Here is a 14,589-nt window from a genome sequence, read left to right on the forward strand (position 1 = left end):
GGTTAAGAATATTGCACACAGCTAGGCAACCCCCATGTTTGTAGTTTATACAGGTAAGCATAGAAATATTAGATATTAGAATATTATATATTATTATAGATATATATTATAGTATAATATATATATATATATATATATATATATATATATATATATATATATATATATATATATATAATAAATAGCATGCTGCTAAGAAACAGCTTACAGCTAAGAAATAGTATGTAGTTAGGTTAAGAAACAATATACATTTAGGTTAAGAAAATAGAATACAGCTAAGAAAATAGCATACAGCTAAGAAACAACATGCGTTTAGGTTAAGAAATAGCAGCTAAGCTAAGATATCATTAAGGTCGTTTTACCAATTATTTTACCTTTCAAGGAGGAGCATCATCTTGTCTGTAGACATCCCCAAGTCATCTTTGCAACAAGCTTTGACATGTTTTCACGTATTTCTTATCTATAGTTGGACAGACAGACGACCACCAAGTTGCGGTCGTGTGTAAGCATAAACAACACCGCCCGCCCCCCAGAATCACGCTTCTGTCAAAAATAAGCACATCCCCTACTATCATATCCCGACCCCAGTCTCAATACAGCCAAAGCCCAAGTCACGCTCTGCACAGACAAACCAATTTTTCCGGCTGAAGAGCCAGACCTACTCTAAAAATGAAGACGCTCAGAACAAGACGCCGCATGGTCATGGACATCACACCGAGAAGGGTGACAACCATCGCTGCACCTGATCAGGTTTCTAATAACATTGCAGAGCACTCGTCAGGTAAACGAAGCAACTAATCCTTAACTATATTCCTATAATCAATAGCTATATATTTAATCAAAGTATCTTTGTACTGCAGATAGCGGTGTGGATGAACCTACAAGCGACCATGACATGACTATGGTTGAAAACGTTGTTGGTGTAGAAACCCTGACAACTGCAAACATGGAACAGGTTGACGCCTGTACAAATGTAGACCAGGATGGAACCCCTACAAAAACAGACGAGGACCAGGCAGGACCATCATACTCTTTATGGGTGGGCGGTACGGGAATCTTACCAACCCCTGTTGTAGCCTCGTACAACACTGGCGAGCCATCATATTCAGGGTGGAGCCGTCCCGTTTCAACGACACCGCCGTCGACACCTCCGATGACCCCCACCTCGTCGGCAGAATCTTCACAAAACGAGAAGGTACAACAGCCCAGTTGGTCCGACCAGGCTGAATCTCCACAAATCAAGGAGGTACGAGTACCTAGTTGGTCCGACCAAGAGGGTTCAAACGAAGTGTTTGAGCCCTCTAAGGTTCAGACCGTCAGCGACCCTGACCCCGGACCTGCACCTATTTCCAAGGATGATGTACAACATATGTCATGGGTTGATCCTCCTAAGGGATGGATTGATATGGATGTCGTATTAGTTGTTAAGGCGGCTATTATTTACATGGTCAGACGCTTTTTGATAAAGTATCACAAAAAAAGGGGTTGTTTGCATAGCTATAGATACCTATGCAATAGTTATTATCTAAGACTGCACTATGATCGCATCATGCCGATCCTTTGCGGTAAAAAGTTTTTACAATGTATTCACTACTTGTTGGATCTATGTTCTGTAAAAACGGATAAAGAAACAGTCAAGCGAATTGCAGAGATCTTAATGGTGGATTTAGCACTCGTAAAGGACTTACCGGACCGCCTTAAAGCGGATGAGAGCGTATGTTGTATGATATATCGTGATCAACTTGATATTTTCGAAGAATATCTTATAGAAAATATTAACTTTGACTAAAAATGGGTAATGTGTTGAGAAAATTATCGCTTTTTGGCTATAGAAGCTACTTTGAGTCGCTCGGGTTCGATCGACACGTTTCAAAATATTTTGGAAAATTGGGAAAATGAGATAAGTGACTTAGCATACTCACGCTGTTTAACGATGTGATAAGATACCGTCTCCGTCATCAACAACCTGTGGATCTCGCGCACGAATTGAAGATGTTTGAAGACCTGTTAGAATCAAAAGTTCATCCATCTGTTTTAACCCTGACCTATAGACTTTTTACGTCTTAGAGAATCCTTATCATGTGTAACCAGACTTAACCTTGTCATATTTTTGTATTTCATTCAATTAAAAATTGATGTTTTTAAAAATATGCTTTTGCGTCTGTGTGTTTAGACAAATAACAATGTGACGTTTGTCACTAAATCATAAACCGTCATGAGCGTTAAGCGTTGGTTGAAAAAATTGTACTACGATCCCATTCAACCAGCCAGCTTTGGAGGTGCAGATCGCCTTCATTTAGCTGCGAGGGAGAAAATGGGTCAAAAAGTGACGCGTCATAAAGTCAAGGATTTTTTTATCATCGCAAGATGCATACATCTACGAAAATAGGAGCACAGAAAGGTTTAAAGGGAAGTCTCTGCTTTGAAGTTTCCAGAGTTAACAAGTATCATTAAGCGTTCACTGTATCGCGTACCATCGCTATTTAGAATTTATTGTCATTGTGCCCGCAGGTGGTCAAAAGTAAAGACGGCTGCCGCCAGCACAAACGGCCCCAAAACCTGAAAATAATATTGAAGAGAGATAGAAAAAGAAATCTGCCAATATGGAAATGCACTGGTGCCGGGCTACGAGTCCATCATAAAACAGAAGCATTGTTCGGTAAATAAATTAAGGTTGAATGATTTAGAAAAATAACATAAATTATGCTGCTTTATATTTTGATGTAAAATCTTAAGAGCTCCTTTCAGAGCGCATTCTCGCATTTAGTAAGAAGGATTGTGTACATTATTTAAGAAATGAGACATTAAGTGATAAAGACTGCGTAAACATCATTTAAGAAATAATAAAAGCCTTGTTCTTCTGAACTGTCAGTAAAACACCGGCCTTAATAGCTCTCGGGTGGTGCTTTATGTTTAGTGGAAAACACCAAAATTTGTTTCATACCATTTATGTTTGCATACTCTTACGCTGATATATTGTGTTTTCAGTAAGTCGATGTCAGATACACAGAATGGAATGGTGTTTATCTACTTCTTTGAAAAGGTAAATATTTTACGAATCCGATAAGAAATGTAGCAATTTTTGTAATGTTAGCAAAGTCGAGTAAGTTTTGCTGCAGATATGACTTGACACCGATTTGACAGTCTTTTTCATCCTTAATCTACTTTTCTTATTTTTTAAATTTGACTTGATGATTTATTATCCTGACAAAATTCTGACTAATAGCTACTGTTAACATCTTTGGCAGCGAGACTTCAGCAAACTATTAAAACAATAATAATAATATGCTTATTCTCTGCCTTTGTTTTTTGTTTCTTTTGTAGGAGACATGAGTGTGATATATTAACAAAAAAGATGGCAGGAATTTGTTCATATTCATTTTTGTTTGTCTTGGCGTGTTTAATTTTTTTAAAAGGAAAACAGGCAACATAAAAGATAGCCGCATTTTCGCAAATAAACCTCATTCTCATTTTCTGTATTTTGATTATTTGAAAAATATCTCTCGGGTTGTTGGGTGCGTGTCTTGAATTTCACAATGTATTATTTACCAGTGATGCACGATAATATTACCATTGTTTTTAACACGCTGGCCATCGATCATGTGGTATTGGCATTAATTTCACAGTTTGCGCCGTGACTTTTGACCGTAGGTCAGTCAAATGGTCCAGGCTGACTTTCTAGAAACTCAGCATGAACTGTAAAATAGTCCCACTTTTTCCATGCATTGTAAATGATTCACTTTGTGACTAGTGACATGTCAGAAAATAGTCAGAAATGTTTATCATTGTTTTCCAAAGTAAATGCCGGTGTTTGCCCGTCTTATTCTGAGTCACAAAGCAGAGAAAATTAACTTTCAAAAGGCTGAAATCAGGACTTGGGCAATTTGAATCTTAAGTAGTGTCTCTCAATGATTAACCGATTATCAAAATACTTCATATTTGATTCCAGATTCATTATAGCGGTCACTGAAGTTGTAGTGGTACACTCGACCGAGTTGTGTGCTGTGCGGGCAGCGTGGGTTCAGTTTCCACTCAGTGACTTTGTCTATGTCCGTCCTGTGACTGGCTGGCAACCTGCTTAGGGTGTTGTGCGCTTTTCGCCCGTAGTCAGCGGGGATAGGCTCCAGCACCCTCCCGCGACCCTGTACAGGATAATGACATGACATTAACGATAGCCTAATCATTCAATTTTTGCACCTTTTCTTGCCTGACGACGACCGTTTTATTGCGTGCTACTTTTCAAACTTGTAACGATGCACTCTTGTATTTATTCTTCCACCTTCCCCCTGTGTTTTCCAACAGGTAAGCTGTGACCTTTCCTGTCTTTGTCACTCCATGCACTGGCAAGTACCGAGGGCAGTCCTGGCCAGGCGGAAAGGGGCAGTACTCGTAAACTGTGCTGCTTCTGGAGACTCCATGGCTGCGGGCCCACCATCTCCCTCTGCGAGCAACCGAAAGCTCACACTGGTGGAGTTTGCAACCAACAACGGGTCAGAGGGTCTACACCATCACATGAGCTGTCCACATACCAGGAGGTCGGGAGGAAGCAGAACAAATTGCCATTAAACAACTACGGACAGGTAAGTTCAACAACTCTGCTCTTAGTGTTCTGGTTTGCACAGGTGAAGGGTAAAAAACACAAAATGGAGACTTCTGCTCAATTATGCTGTAAGCACTAATAGATGCTTTGCTTAGCAATGGTGATGTACAGTATTTGTGCGTCCTCTAGGTCCAATTTAATCTCTTGAGACTTCTTGGAATGTATAGTACGACTTTCGGTTTGAAGGAAAGACAGCAGCGTTGCAATCGAAACTGCATCTCGCTCGCCCGAGAGCCAAATGGGTAGAAATGAACAGACTACGATTGCCGCAGTTGTTGTTTCCAACGTGAAATTGTTTCGCCAAATGTCTAAACTTTTCAGCACAACCGATTCACCGGCAAACATGTTCATACAAAGCGGAGTTGAATCGCTGAAAATAACACACCACACAGTTGTCTACTCCAACGGTAAAAAGCAGGAAGATGAGTAGCCTCAAATATCCCCAAAATGTGAGGTTTTTAACGAGAAGTCAATATCAGCAGATGAGAAAAACCATTGTTGTACTTTTGACCATAGCTGATGAATTTTCGCCAGTGCTCAGTGTTTCACCCCTGAGTCGCCTTAGATCCTACTTTCAGACAAGACAATTGATTTTTTTTCCCCTCTTCACTAATTAAATGTGTCATTCTAGGCATCTCTTACTGATGTTAACATACACTCTAATGCCACATTATGACGTGAATACGAGTAGAATGGAACGGCGACTCCACCTCAACTTATTTCCATTTGAGAAGCAGAGCAACTTTGATGATGTTTGCATGAAAAAGTCTTTAAAAAAAACATTCGTAGAAGCAGGCTGGCAGTTCATCCCAATAACAAACCGTGCGAGTCAGACGATTTCTTAATTGAATTACTTGCGCTTTTTTTTTTATTATTCCCCAATTCCAAAATGGACTGATAATTTCACAATGCTGGGAATGGCCATAAGGCTTTCGGTGAAAGTCCTCATCATTTTAAGAATTAAAAATTGACATTCAGTCAAGAACAACGCATTGCTACATGCATAAAAAGTGAAAAAAAAATGGTTGTGCGGTTGAAAACCACGGGGTAAAACTAAAAGTGATGCGTTTTCTTACATGAAATCAAGCTCAAATCTAACACAGACATTACTGAAGCACGAAGACAGTGTCATTCCTTGGCCATATGTTCAGATTTACAATATGTTGCTTTGAAAGTCAAGTCGGGCTTTCTGAATAGGCAGACGCAGACGCACTAATGGAAACTGTTTTTGATTTGGTTTGTGCAGCAGCATAATTGAGCAGAAGTCTCCATTTTGTGTTTTTTACCCTTCACCTGTGCAAACCAGAACACTAAGAGCAGAGTTGTTGAACTTACCTGTCCGTAGTTGTTTAATGGCAATTTGTTCTGCTTCCTCCCGACCTCCTGGTATGTGGACAGCTCATGTGTTGGTGTAGACCCTCTGACCCGTTGTTGGTTGCAGCCCAGAAACCAGCAAGATCAACAGGTAGTATAAAATCAACTCCACCAGTGCGAGCCTTCGGTTGCCCGCAGAGGGAGATGGTGGGCCCGCAGTCATGGGGTCTCCAGAAGCAGCACAGTTTACGAGTACTGCCCCTTTCCGCCAGGCTAGGACTGCCCGCGGTACTTGCCAGTGTATGGAGTGACAAAGACAGGAAAGGTCACAGCTTACCTGATGGAAAACACAGGGGGAAGGTGGAAGAATAAATACAAGAGTGCATAGTTACAAGTTTGAAAAGTAGCACGCAATAAAACGGTCGTCATCAGGCAAGAAAAGGTGCAACAATTGAATGATTAGGCTATCATGTCATGTCATTATCCACACCGCTTATCCTGTACAGGGTCGCTGGAGGGTGCTGGAGCCTATCCCAGCTGACTACGGGCGAAAAGCGCACAAACCCCTAAGCTGTTTGCCGGCCTGTCACAGGACGGACATAGACAAAGTCACTGAGTGGAAACTGAACCCACGGTGCCCGCACAGCACACAACTCGGTCGAGTGTACCATTACACCTTCAGTGACCGCTATAATTAATCTGGAATCAAATATGAAGTATTTTGATAATCGGTTAATCATTGAGAGACACTACTTAAGATTCAAATTGCCCAAGTCCTGATTTCAGCCTTTTGAAAGTTAATTTTCTCTGCTTTGTGACTCAGAATAAGACGGGCAAACACCGGCATTTACTTTGGAAAACAATGATAAACATTTCTGACTATTTTCTGACATGTCACTAGTCACAAAGTGAATCATTTACAATGCATGGAAAAAGTGGGACTATTTTACAGTTCATGCTGAGTTTCTAGAAAGTCAGCCTGGACCATTTGACTGACCTACGGTCAAAAGTCACGGCGCAAACTGTGAAATTAATGCCAATACCACATGATCGATGGCCAGCGTGTTAAAAACAATGGTAATATTATCGTGCATCACTGGTAAATAATACATTGTGAAATTCAAGACACGCACCCAACAACCCGAGAGATATTTTTCAAATAATCAAAATACAGAAAATGAGAATGAGGTTTATTTGCGAAAATGCGGCTATCTTTTATGTTGCCTGTTTTCCTTTTAAAAAAATTAAACACGCCAAGACAAACAAAAATGAATATGAACAAATTCCTGCCATCTTTTTTGTTAATATATCACACTCATGTCTCCTACAAAAGAAACAAAAAACAAAGGCAGAGAATAAGCATATTATTATTATTGTTTTAATAGTTTGCTGAAGTCTCGCTGCCAAAGATGTTAACAGTAGCTATTAGTCAGAATTTTGTCAGGATAATAAATCATCAAGTCAAATTTAAAAAATAAGAAAAGTAGATTAAGGATGAAAAAGACTGTCAAATCGGTGTCAAGTCATATCTGCAGCAAAACTTACTCGACTTTGCTAACATTACAAAAATTGCTACATTTCTTATCGGATTCGTAAAATATTTACCTTTTCAAAGAAGTAGATAAACACCATTCCATTCTGTGTATCTGACATCGACTTACTGAAAACACAATATATCAGCGTAAGAGTATGCAAACATAAATGGTATGAAACAAATTTTGGTGTTTTCCACTAAACATAAAGCACCACCCGAGAGCTATTAAGGCCGGTGTTTTACTGACAGTTCAGAAGAACAAGGCTTTTATTATTTCTTAAATGATGTTTACGCAGTCTTTATCACTTAATGTCTCATTTCTTAAATAATGTACACAATCCTTCTTACTAAATGCGAGAATGCGCTCTGAAAGGAGCTCTTAAGATTTTACATCAAAATATAAAGCAGCATAATTTATGTTATTTTTCTAAATCATTCAACCTTAATTTATTTACCGAACAATGCTTCTGTTTTATGATGGACTCGTAGCCCGGCACCAGTGCATTTCCATATTGGCAGATTTCTTTTTCTATCTCTCTTCAATATTATTTTCAGGTTTTGGGGCCGTTTGTGCTGGCGGCAGCCGTCTTTACTTTTGACCACCTGCGGGCACAATGACAATAAATTCTAAATAGCGATGGTACGCGATACAGTGAACGCTTAATGATACTTGTTAACTCTGGAAACTTCAAAGCAGAGACTTCCCTTTAAACCTTTCTGTGCTCCTATTTTCGTAGATGTATGCATCTTGCGATGATAAAAAAATCCTTGACTTTATGACGCGTCACTTTTTGACCCATTTTCTCCCTCGCAGCTAAATGAAGGCGATCTGCACCTCCAAAGCTGGCTGGTTGAATGGGATCGTAGTACAATTTTTTCAACCAACGCTTAACGCTCATGACGGTTTATGATTTAGTGACAAACGTCACATTGTTATTTGTCTAAACACACAGACGCAAAAGCATATTTTTAAAAACATCAATTTTTAATTGAATGAAATACAAAAATATGACAAGGTTAAGTCTGGTTACACATGATAAGGATTCTCTAAGACGTAAAAAGTCTATAGGTCAGGGTTAAAACAGATGGATGAACTTTTGATTCTAACAGGTCTTCAAACATCTTCAATTCGTGCGCGAGATCCACAGGTTGTTGATGACGGAGACGGTATCTTATCACATCGTTAAACAGCGTGAGTATGCTAAGTCACTTATCTCATTTTCCCAATTTTCCAAAATATTTTGAAACGTGTCGATCGAACCCGAGCGACTCAAAGTAGCTTCTATAGCCAAAAAGCGATAATTTTCTCAACACATTACCCATTTTTAGTCAAAGTTAATATTTTCTATAAGATATTCTTCGAAAATATCAAGTTGATCACGATATATCATACAACATACGCTCTCATCCGCTTTAAGGCGGTCCGGTAAGTCCTTTACGAGTGCTAAATCCACCATTAAGATCTCTGCAATTCGCTTGACTGTTTCTTTATCCGTTTTTACAGAACATAGATCCAACAAGTAGTGAATACATTGTAAAAACTTTTTACCGCAAAGGATCGGCATGATGCGATCATAGTGCAGTCTTAGATAATAACTATTGCATAGGTATCTATAGCTATGCAAACAACCCCTTTTTTTGTGATACTTTATCAAAAAGCGTCTGACCATGTAAATAATAGCCGCCTTAACAACTAATACGACATCCATATCAATCCATCCCTTAGGAGGATCAACCCATGACATATGTTGTACATCATCCTTGGAAATAGGTGCAGGTCCGGGGTCAGGGTCGCTGACGGTCTGAACCTTAGAGGGCTCAAACACTTCGTTTGAACCCTCTTGGTCGGACCAACTAGGTACTCGTACCTCCTTGATTTGTGGAGATTCAGCCTGGTCGGACCAACTGGGCTGTTGTACCTTCTCGTTTTGTGAAGATTCTGCCGACGAGGTGGGGGTCATCGGAGGTGTCGACGGCGGTGTCGTTGAAACGGGACGGCTCCACCCTGAATATGATGGCTCGCCAGTGTTGTACGAGGCTACAACAGGGGTTGGTAAGATTCCCGTACCGCCCACCCATAAAGAGTATGATGGTCCTGCCTGGTCCTCGTCTGTTTTTGTAGGGGTTCCATCCTGGTCTACATTTGTACAGGCGTCAACCTGTTCCATGTTTGCAGTTGTCAGGGTTTCTACACCAACAACGTTTTCAACCATAGTCATGTCATGGTCGCTTGTAGGTTCATCCACACCGCTATCTGCAGTACAAAGATACTTTGATTAAATATATAGCTATTGATTATAGGAATATAGTTAAGGATTAGTTGCTTCGTTTACCTGACGAGTGCTCTGCAATGTTATTAGAAACCTGATCAGGTGCAGCGATGGTTGTCACCCTTCTCGGTGTGATGTCCATGACCATGCGGCGTCTTGTTCTGAGCGTCTTCATTTTTAGAGTAGGTCTGGCTCTTCAGCCGGAAAAATTGGTTTGTCTGTGCAGAGCGTGACTTGGGCTTTGGCTGTATTGAGACTGGGGTCGGGATATGATAGTAGGGGATGTGCTTATTTTTGACAGAAGCGTGATTCTGGGGGGCGGGCGGTGTTGTTTATGCTTACACACGACCGCAACTTGGTGGTCGTCTGTCTGTCCAACTATAGATAAGAAATACGTGAAAACATGTCAAAGCTTGTTGCAAAGATGACTTGGGGATGTCTACAGACAAGATGATGCTCCTCCTTGAAAGGTAAAATAATTGGTAAAACGACCTTAATGATATCTTAGCTTAGCTGCTATTTCTTAACCTAAACGCATGTTGTTTCTTAGCTGTATGCTATTTTCTTAGCTGTATTCTATTTTCTTAACCTAAATGTATATTGTTTCTTAACCTAACTACATACTATTTCTTAGCTGTAAGCTGTTTCTTAGCAGCATGCTATTTATTATATATATATATATATATATATATATATATATATATATATATATATATATATATATATATTTATACTATAATATATATCTATAATAATATATAATATTCTAATATCTAATATTTCTATGCTTACCTGTATAAACTACAAACATGGGGGTTGCCTAGCTGTGTGCAATATTCTTAACCTAGCTGTACTCTATTTCTTAACCAGGCTGGTTGCTATTTTACTCAGCGTATGGACTACAAAAAAGGACTACAAACATGGGGGCTGCCGGCAGTAGGAAGGCTGTGACGTACAGGGAAATAGGAGGGTGCGAGGGGCGGGAGCGGTGGAGACATCACCCTTCATTTTCTCGTCCGTAGCGGGATAAATGACGGCGTTTGACTGTCCAAATGTAGCCAACAAATACATGTCCAGACATGCAAACATGACTAGGCAGATTTTACAAAAAAGGCAAGGGGTCTGACGACCGGATGTCGACAGTTGCCCGCCACTCACTATCTTTTGAAACACCTTGAGGCTGCTGCAGGCTTGGAGGGTGTCTATGGCCGGCGTCTTGCCCGGACAACCCCCCAAGCCTGCACAATACCATGTTTAAACTTATGTCGCTGGGAATATGTCCAGACATGTTTGCAAAAAGGGAAAATATCAACCGAATAAACATATTATTTCACTCGTTTAATTTAATTTTATTCATCTACATTATTTAATTAGATATAGCTCATTTCTTGGCTGCTTTATATACTTCAGATATTTAAATATGGATGACCTATATCCACCGAATAAACATCTTATTCAAAGGTAAAAACAACGCCTGCTCTTTTCAACTCATATTATTTCACTCGTTTAATTTAATTTTATTTATTTAAATAGAACATTGCATTGGATGCTTTATATACTTCAGATATTAAAATATGAATAACATAAGTACAGTTTGGGTTGGGGACGCACGCACGCAGGGAACACATTGTTTTTAACATAAGAAGCATACAGTTTGGGAGGGGGGCTTGGCCCACACACACACACACACACACACACAACGTCATCACAATGACAAAAAGCGTAATTCTGTAGGCGGGGCCCACTTCGACAAAAGCGTAATTCTGTAGGCGTGGTATTAAACCTTCAAGGGCAGGGAATATGTAAATATTTTTAAATAGGTGGCTGGAGATTGGATAGTTTTAACACAGGGGCGGGGATAGCGGCCATTTTGGACAAAAGCGTAATTCTGTAGGCGGGGACAAGGAGACAAAAGCGTAATTCTGTAGGCGGGGCTATGACGTCATCAAAATTTAAAAAAGCGTAATTCTATTATCTCTGGTGTTGCTACAGTCTCGCCGTGGACGACTCGCAAATGCGTGTGGCAATTTGCAAATGCGTGTCTGGAGACTTGACTGTGGCTCCGGAGCCACACATTGACCAAAAGGGTACCCTCGGAGTCTACAGGTGTAGCAGACATATGACCCGATGCAGTCCGGTTGGGTTGGTGCAGTGAGTGTTTACTAAATAAAAAGTTAATGAATCAATTTTAAAAAATGGTGTTTACTGAATGCAATAAAGGGAAGTATAGTTAATGTGGCAATTAGCAGGTGTGGAGAAGCTTCATTCATTTTTTTTAGCTTCACTGGTTATATCATTGGTTCTTATTTTATTAGTTCCACTTTATTCTTCCATTTATTCCAATTTAATTTAAATAATGTCAAATAAATGGTACATGACCATGGGTGGATAGCAGTGAACGCCCCCCCAAGTTATTGGTGTATATATTGGTGGTACGGGGCTGGTATAATATTAGTGCCCCCATGTGGTCCGAATGTGTAGCTACGGAGCCACACACGTCTCCTGACACGCATTTGCAAATCAGCACACGCATTTGCGAGTCGTCCGCGGCAGGACTGTAGCAAACGTCACCTGTAAGAACACAGCCAATCAAAAGGTCCCGTTTTTACAGGTCGCCCATCTACGGATTTTTGTCCGCATTTAACCATGTGTATGTGCCAACAAATCATTGTACACATTTGCTGATATTTGTCATATATCTGTGACTTCAATCATGCATTGTAGATTGTTGTGACACATTTGTGACTGTGGTTATAGTTTCAGATTCTAGTTACGTATTTTTGGATTGAAGTATTTGCCACAATAAAGACCACATGTATAAAATGCAAAATTTTGGAGGGAATTCTCGCTTACGGCCATACTACCCTGAGAACGCCCGATCTCGTCCGATCTCGGAAGCTAAGCAGGGTCGGGCCTGGTTAGTACTTGGATGGGAGACCGCCTGGGAATACCAGGTGCTGTAAGCTTTTGCACCGCAAAAAATAAATAAATAAAAATAACTTTGACAAATGTAAGCAAGTATGCGAGCTGCTTTTTTATAAATTTCCACATATTCGCCTGACAGGCTGAGAGCACAAAATGCCAACATTCAGCGTCCTCTGCCTTTGGGTGTTGCTACAGTCTCGCCGTGGACGACTCGCAAATGCGTGTGGCAATTTGCAAATGCGTGTCTGGAGACTTGACTGTGGCTCCGGAGCCACACATTGACCAAAAGGGTACCCTCGGAGTCTACAGGTGTAGCAGACATATGACCCGATGCAGTCCGGTTGGGTTGGTGCAGTGAGTGTTTACTAAATAAAAAGTTAATGAATCAATTTTAAAAAATGGTGTTTACTGAATGCAATAAAGGGAAGTATAGTTAATGTCGCAATTAGCAGGTGTGGAGAAGCTTCATTCATTTTTTTTAGCTTCACTGGTTATATCATTGGTTCTTATTTTATTAGTTCAACTTTATTCTTCCATTTATTCCAATTTAATTTAAATAATGTCAAATAAATGGTACATGACCATGGGTGGATAGCAGTGAACGCCCCCCCAAGTTATTGGTGTATATATTGGTGGTACGGGGCTGGTATAATATTAGTGCCCCCATGTGGTCCGAATGTGTAGCTACGGAGCCACACACGTCTCCTGACACGCATTTGCAAATCAGCACACGCATTTGCGAGTCGTCCGCGGCAGGACTGTAGCAAACGTCACCTGTAAGAACACAGCCAATCAAAAGGTCCCGTTTTTACAGGTCGCCCATCTACGGATTTTTGTCCGCATTTAACCATGTGTATGTGCCAACAAATCATTGTACACATTTGCTGATATTTGTCATATATCTGTGACTTCAATCATGCATTGTAGATTGTTGTGACACATTTGTGACTGTGGTTATAGTTTCAGATTCTTGTTACGTATTTTTGGATTGAAGTATTTGCCACAATAAAGACCACATGTATAAAATGCAAAATGTTGGAGGGAATTCTCGCTTACGGCCATACTACCCTGAGAACGCCCGATCTCGTCCGATCTCGGAAGCTAAGCAGGGTCGGGCCTGGTTAGTACTTGGATGGGAGACCGCCTGGGAATACCAGGTGCTGTAAGCTTTTGCACCGCAAAAAATAAATAAATAAAAATAACTTTGACAAATGTAAGCAAGTATGCGAGCTGCTTTTTTATAAATTTCCACATATTCGCCTGACAGGCTGAGAGCACAAAATGCCAACATTCAGCGTCCTCTGCCTTTGGGTGTTGCTACAGTCTCGCCGTGGACGACTCGCAAATGCGTGTGGCAATTTGCAAATGCGTGTCTGGAGACTTGACTGTGGCTCCGGAGCCACACATTGACCAAAAGGGTACCCTCGGAGTCTACAGGTGTAGCAGACATATGACCCGATGCAGTCCGGTTGGGTTGGTGCAGTGAGTGTTTACTAAATAAAAAGTTAATGAATCAATTTTAAAAAATGGTGTTTACTGAATGCAATAAAGGGAAGTATAGTTAATGTCGCAATTAGCAGGTGTGGAGAAGCTTCATTCATTTTTTTTAGCTTCACTGGTTATATCATTGGTTCTTATTTTATTAGTTCCACTTTATTCTTCCATTTATTCCAATTTAATTTAAATAATGTCAAATAAATGGTACATGACCATGGGTGGATAGCAGTGAACGCCCCCCCAAGTTATTGGTGTATATATTGGTGGTACGGGGCTGGTATAATATTAGTGCCCCCATGTGGTCCGAATGTGTAGCTACGGAGCCACACACGTCTCCTGACACGCATTTGCAAATCAGCACACGCATTTGCGAGTCGTCCGCGGCAGGACTGTAGCAAACGTCACCTGTAAGAACACAGCCAATCAAAAGGTCCCGTTTTTACAGGTCG

The 14,589-nt window shown here is 40.4% G+C and overlaps 2 non-coding genes across 2 annotated transcripts; both read left to right on the forward strand.

Annotated features, from left to right (window-relative positions):
• Positions 1–12,565: 12,565 nt before the first annotated feature.
• On the forward strand, positions 12,566–12,684 carry LOC148336496 (5S ribosomal RNA). The gene has a single exon (XR_015843895.1). It is a non-coding gene; the product is annotated as a 5S ribosomal RNA (ribosomal RNA).
• A 1,009-nt stretch (positions 12,685–13,693) lies between these two features.
• LOC148336497 (5S ribosomal RNA) lies at positions 13,694–13,812 on the forward strand. The gene has a single exon (XR_015843896.1). It is a non-coding gene; the product is annotated as a 5S ribosomal RNA (ribosomal RNA).
• The last annotated feature ends 777 nt before the right edge of the window (positions 13,813–14,589 follow it).

The sequence above is a fragment of the Idiotropiscis lumnitzeri genome, chromosome 5, assembly GCF_059441095.1.
Source record: "Idiotropiscis lumnitzeri isolate Australia: NSW breed Sydney's pygmy pipehorse chromosome 5, RoL_Ilum_1.0, whole genome shotgun sequence".
Lineage (NCBI taxonomy): Eukaryota > Metazoa > Chordata > Actinopteri > Syngnathiformes > Syngnathidae > Idiotropiscis > Idiotropiscis lumnitzeri.